We start from the raw sequence: 7,500 nt of genomic DNA, 5'->3' as shown, positions 1-7,500 counted from the left end.
CATTTTTCAACAATTTTAAGGCTGTTAAAAAATGTTTAGGGAAATTGCAGGTGTTTGCATATCCCATCACCGAATAAATAAGCCCTTTAGCAATGTCGATGTTACACTGGGAATTTTCTTAGTTTTTTCCAATTTTACAAAGGTAGAGACAATATCTACACTATTAGGTTTTTTATTTACTGCTAATGATAAACCATACCCCAAAGCCTTTTTTACTTCACTTGATTCACTTGATACAGGTTTATCGGACAAATTTATAACAATTATTTTGAAAATTCTTGTTCCAATCACTTGCCTGTATTAGTATATTTAATTTATTTTCCAAATGAACACTTAAAACCTGTAATTTCTCTCTAAGTCGGGAGTAGATAACGTTCAATAAGGGTGTTCTCCAGTCAAGCGGAAAATCCCGCATAAAATCATATTTCGTCTTACGTAACTAACTGCTTGAATAGTTTTTGCTCTGACCTTCTTGCAGTTTCCAGGCGTTTCTTCAGGGATAGAACACTAAAATCACTAAATGGGTGGTCAATATCTTTCCTTAGTCGAGCTGGGAGTAACGTTTTGGGGATCACATGTTCCTCTAAACAACGATGCAGAAATTTTCGTCGGAGTCTAGTAGAATGGGCTTTCGTGATTTCTACGCATACTGGAGGCCACGCGTAACTTTTGCCTCATTTTCCCTTTCTTATCTTATCTCTTAAAGGACTTTCAAAACTCTCTGGTGAAAGCCCATTCTACTAGACTCCGACGAAAATTTCTGCACATGGCAGAATAAGAATTGCGTATTTTCTCACAAACATGACGCATTACCTCATAAAAATATAAAGGATATTACATAAGCCCTTGTTCATAACTCGTACGGTCATATAACATTTTTAAACAGTTATGTAAGACTTTGTAAAAAAAAAAATACGTGAAATAAAAAGTTAATTCTTAGAAATACCGTAAACTTAAATATATTGACTTGAATAAAGAAAACAATGAAATTAACGACGAAAGTCTTACGTAATTTTCATAACCTTATACCTACACGAGAGGAACTCGTCCTATGGGCTACCTATTCACCTCTTCAATCCACAAATGAAGCATATAAATAAAACATGAATAAACTCCTGTATTTACTCTACACTAGACCAGCTTTGTAAGAATGCATTATATATATATATATATATATATATATATATATATATATATATATATATATATATATATATGTAATTATATATATACACACACACACACACACACACACACACACACACATATATATATATATATATATATATATATATATATATATATATATATATATATATATAATTATATATATACATATATATATAATTACAAGATGGTCTCGTGTCTGGTAACCAAACATATAATATAATATATTACAGCTGGTAACCTATACAACCTCTCAAATTCCAAACACACCTATTTGCTTTTACCTTACATGTGTGACACTTGGAAATATTAAAAACCGAACTCTGAGACAGTTATAAAACTTCCAGACAGCAATATAAAAAACACTAAATATCCAAAGGTCTCTCAAGTACACTCAAAATAACACTAGGTAATTATTATTACGACTTATTCAAACAACTCTAACTTCGGTTCATTAACAAGATACGAGCGATTATGAATTAGACACGGGTGACTGAAATAATAAACTTTTTACAAAAATAAATATATTCTATATAAATTACAACACTTTGAATGAATTTACATAAAAACAAATAAATCACTCGAAATATTAAGTCTGAACACAACTTAGATTAAGACAAAAATGTTACAATCTGAAAATTATATAATGACTTGACTTGAAATATTAGATCTGAATACAACCTTAGACTTAGTCAATAGAAATAAATTGAAAATTATATAATAACTGATTTCACTTGAAATTAAAACTGAATACAAATATTTAAATTTAATAATGAAAATAGTTAACCAGATCACGATACAATTATCTTTCATGTAATTTCAGGGCCATTTACAAAATCTTTACACAATGCCAACACTCACCACATCATGAATTTAAAATCACCTACCAAATTTACTGCAACGTTTTAACACTACACACGATATATGCAGGCACACAAAATCACTTTGGAGAGGACGCACTATAGGTACTGAACACTTTTAAAATAATACTCTGAGTTAAGAGAGAGGTAGGGAGATGGCTATGACTTATGGCTGGGATTCTCTATCTGATCTATGCAACCCTGGGATCCCTTTTATATGAAACTTAGCTACTTCCAGAAACGTCCAGGTCCAAAATCTGGTAGCGTGGAGGGTTAGCCTAAGGGCGTCAGAGTTATCAACTATCACGTATCGAACAGGACCAACACCATTGTACGGCACCTCACTTTCAGCCAACTCCTCCCACCTTTTGTCCTCGAAATAAAAAAGAAAAAAAAAAAAAACTACTAGTTTTTTCAGGAAATTTCCAAAGCACATGGCACATACAATATAAGAAGAATAGCGTATTTTCTCTCAAACGTGACACAATACCTCATAAAAGTATAAAAAAAAAACATTATACAAGTCCTTGTTCATACTTCGAATGGTCACATAACATTCTCAAACAAATTACTCAAGAATTTGTAACAAAAATGTTAAATAAAAAGTTAATCCTTGAAAACAATGAAATTAACGACAAAAGTCTTACGTAATTTACATAATAAACTTATGTCTACATGAGTTAAATGCAGATATAAAAATATAAAATAAAATACAAGAATAAACTACTGTATTTATTCTACACTAGACCAGCTTCGTAAGAATATATTGGTGATAATATATTACGACTAGCGAATTACAAAAATTCCAGAGATCCCAAACTCACGTGCTTTATATTACATAATCTGACACACAAGAGAATAGCTCCAAGCTCTCAGAACAGTATGCAACTCCCAGACAATAATATATATGAACACTGAATATCTAAAGGTCACTTTACGTTACACTCAAAACAAAAACTGGGCGATTACTTTCAATGGGAACTATTCTTAAATCAACCTCTTACTTCGGTTCTTAGTTAGGGGATACAAGCAAGTTACCGAGTTAACTGTTGGTGATCAAAATAATACCGACTTTACAAAATGAAATATATTCTATAAAAATAACAATTCAACATTAATACCAATAATATATCACTCAAAATTTAAATCTGAACTAGACCTTAGACTTTGACAAAATGGCACTTCAAAAAAATTATACAATCACTTGCTTCACCAGAAATTAATTTATGAAAATGTCTAATTCTCACAAAAAAAATTTCACTTTAGCACTGTAGAAAATAAATCAAATTTACACTTACATATACAGTACGAAACTGTTACTCTTTCGTCCTTAGGGCTCACAGAAGGTTACCGAATGGTTAAGCAAGAATAAATGCACTTCACCTTTTAACCGAAACTCCCAGGCCCAGTCACAAATATTTATCATATAAAATACACTTACATTAACACACTTCACTTTTAAATTAAACGCACAACAATATCACCAATGTTTGAACAAAACTATACATCATATACGTTGTACGTTGGAGAGAAATCACTCTTCTTGTTGGAGAGAAATCACTCTTCTTGTTTTACAGGAAATACGTACCGGCTAGATGCTGATGAAAGGACTGGCGGAAGCACAGATCTTGTGGGATTTCAGGATGGATCTATCTGCCTCATATGCATCGTAATTCATTCTAGAAACTTCCAGTTCAAAATTCTCAAAGCGTGGGGACAAGGTTCTGTGGCGTCAAGCGTGCCAACTTGGCAGTTTTGATTAATGATTTTATCATCGCCCGACGAGGCAATCCTCTCGACTAACTCCACCCACCTCCTCTCATAACATAAAAAAAAAAAAAAATTAGTCTAGAACCTTCATGCAACTTCCAACCTCATGGAAACATGATGCAATCCCTAGCATGTGTCATACATACCTTTTAACAAGATTAGATAAGACTTCATAACAAAACTACGTAAAATACAACATTTAATTCTTTAAAATAACGTAAATTTACCTATACGGAACTGAATGAAATACAACTAAATGAATGACGAGTCTTATGTGATTTACATACATTTACTTAATCCTACATGAATGGAACTCGCCTTACGAGCTTGCTATACATATCTTAAATACACAAATAGAATACGTAAATAAAATAATCTACTTATGTTAGGCCCGCTTTGCAAGAATATATATATATATATATATATATATATATATATATATATATGTATATATATATATATATATATATATATATATATATATATATATATATATATATATATATATATATATATATATATATATATATGTGTGTGTGTGTGTGTGTGTGTGTGTGTGTGATAAGCCTAAATATCTTCGTGATTGCTTGGTCCCTTACCCTGAAGCTACCAGCACTGCTGTAAGAGTTAGACATGCTGATGACCCACATAGACTATTCGAAATTAGTGTGAATCATGCAATAAGAGGAAGAACGTTCAGTTATGCTGCACCGAGACTCTTCAACGACCTTCTACTCGATGTCAAGAATAGCAAAAATGTGGCAGCTTTCAAGAAAAACCTGAAGACTTACCTTTTTAGAAAGTGTTATAATAGTGACCTGAGAACTATTAAGCCTGAATATAAATGCTAGCGAAATAACTGATAATGATACAGAGCAAAATATTAACTGGAAAGAAATTATTTTCACACACCAAGGCCCGCCTGAACAGACTTTTAGTGTCTGATGGAGGGCGAGAAATAAACCCGTTAAAGTAAAAGTATGAAGACAGCAAGAAGATCTGGAATCCTCTCCAATCCTTATTTTACACACACCAACGTTTCAGGAATCCATTCCCATCACCAGGACTACATAGAGACATTACATATTTACACGAGAAATAAACCCAGTCTTATAATTTTTGCTTTAATTTGTGAAAAAATAAATGAATATAAAAGTCAATAGCTATGTAAAAAATAATGTGACTGCGCCTTATACAATTATCATACTTATAGAAGTACTTTTGATAGAAGTAAAAATGCTTTTAATACATCATAATATTGAGTGGTCCGAATTACTTTCAATGGATGTAGCCGAAAACTGCAAGACGTTAAAAAAACAGAAATGTCTATAAGCCCCATAAGAGATTAATAGATCAATAAAGGAGGCAGAGGCGTTAGTAGTTGACAGTTAAGCAACATGTACAGTAATGGTATGGAGGTGGTTTGATTGCTTAAGGAAGGCAACAGTTTCTGGCTGTAAAGAGATTTTAAGAGAAACAGCGAAGGGCAGTCGGATGATTGGCAAGGAGTATTTCGAAATGGTTGTACTGGATATGGGTTTTTACATGAATTTGAATGATTTGTTATGAATGAAAATTCTTTGAATTTAAGGAACCAATACAATGTCTGACGCCCTTATGGGAATAGATGTAGACCTTCAGCAAACTATATAATTCCCAAAATTACACTTTGGACGATTATACTCATTAACAACGAAAGACAGCATTAACTACAGTATGGTGTCCTTAAACCTGAAAAGTTTGCCAATATATTAAGTGCTCAAGGATATGGTGAGCTCCTATCTGACAAAAAGCATTTCTACATATTATTATAATCATTATCATTAGCTAAGCTACAACCATAGTAAGAAAGGCAGGATGCTAAAAGCCCAAGGGTTCAGACAGGGAAAATAGCCCAGTGAGGAAAGTAAATAAACTGCAATTAAAGTAATGAATAATTAAAATAAAATACTTAAGAACGGTAACATTAAAATAGATCTTTCACATACTAACTATAAAACCTTTAAAAAACAATAGTTAGAGATACAAGACTAAATAGGGTGAACAACTCAAGCAATAGACTTATACCCCAACATGGAATTGTGTGCGTGTTGAGATTGCCTTACCTTATACAAGACACGGGCTCTTGCGTTGGCAGCTCGTAAGCGAATGTAACTGTAATTTACTTTAATTTGCTTTGAAAGAGGGAGAAGATGGAAGACCATGATGCAGAGGCTACGAGACTACCTAAGACTAGAGAACAATGATTTGATTTTGGAGTGCCTTTCTCCTAGAAGAGCTGCTTACCATAGCTAAAAAGTCTTTTCTACCTTTACCCAGAGGAAAGTAGCCAGTGACCAATTACAATATTTTATTTTTTCTTGTTTCCTTTCCTCACTGGGCTATTTTCCCTGTTGTGGCTCCCTTAGCTTATAGCACCCTGCTTTTCCACCTAGGGTTGTAGATTAGCAAGTAATAATAATAATAATAATAATAATAATAATAATAATAATAATAATAATAATAATAATAATAATAATATACAGTATGTTTCTGATACGTTCCTGGTTCCTAACGGCTGACTCCGCAAAATAAGTTTGCGAGTACTCTATAGCATTTAAACTAGTGGCAAAGTTTCAAATTATTCATATTATTGTAATCGAGCTCATTTCATGAAGTTCTTATTTTAATTTTATCCCATTCAACCTTGAAATCAGTTGGGATAACACAATGCTATCATTAGTTCTTAGCAACCTATCATGGTCAATTTGGACTTTAAATTCTTCTTGTATATAATTTACATTAATTGCCCTACTTAAGTATGCAACCAGATTCCTGGTCTAATTTTGCAACATACCTACGTTTATGTCTTGTTTCATTAACTGTCCTAATTTTGGGCATGAAAATTAATGTTCTGTGGTATCTTCATCTTTGCATAGGTCACACACACATTTGTGTATTTTCCCCTGAAATTTGCTTTAAGCTTGAGCATTTTCAATCTTGCCGTCTCTGATATAGGGTTTTAGTCCAGTTCCTTCTATTAATCAGAGGATAAAGTTGTTGCTCCGATATGGCACCAAAATAAGTTCCTCTACATTAGCTCGATGCCTCATATTCGCTCTTACATGTTACAAGCAGTGCTGCCAGGTCTAGCTGTTAAAATTCCCTAAATTGCCTGATTAAATTTCCGTTTGACACAAAATATCCAATTTTCCCTGTTAGTTTTCTGAAATTTCCGTTTTTTATGTATTTTCAATTTTTTTTTCCTGTTTTCCTGTAGCCGACTGAATTTCCCTAAAACATGGAAATTTCCCTGTATCTGGGAGCACTGCTTACAAGTGTCAAATGAACAGGGAGAATATTGGACTCACAATTGTTACTTAAAAGACGTTGAAATAAAATTTTACCAGTACGTAAGAATACCAATATTTCAATTCATTTATTTGCTTCAGGAAATGGAAAAGGGTTTGATCAACACCAATACTAACCTCCAAGAGAGAAATTAATTCACCATGAGAGAGATTGGCAGTTTCCCCCTTGCATGTATTACCACACTTATTATAATATACTATAAAAATAACTATTCATTAAACATTTTGTTGCACATAATAATAATAATAATAATAATAATAATAATAATAATAATAATAATAATAATAATAATAATAATAATAATAATAATAATAATAATGTTTAGGTTCTCTGTTCACGCTAATTTGTGAGA

At 32.3% G+C, this 7,500-nt stretch overlaps 1 protein-coding gene across 6 annotated transcripts in view; it reads right to left on the bottom strand.

Moving 5' to 3' along the window:
* Window positions 1–7,500, bottom strand: part of LOC137650247 (probable glutamate receptor) — a 220,340-nt gene that overhangs the window by 212,164 nt on the left and 676 nt on the right. The gene's annotated exons all lie outside the window — the stretch shown is intronic.

Source organism: Palaemon carinicauda, chromosome 11, assembly GCF_036898095.1.
Source record: "Palaemon carinicauda isolate YSFRI2023 chromosome 11, ASM3689809v2, whole genome shotgun sequence".
Classification (NCBI taxonomy): domain Eukaryota; kingdom Metazoa; phylum Arthropoda; class Malacostraca; order Decapoda; family Palaemonidae; genus Palaemon; species Palaemon carinicauda.
The sequence above is the reverse complement of the archived record's forward strand: the minus strand, read 5'-3'. Positions and strand labels throughout refer to the sequence as shown.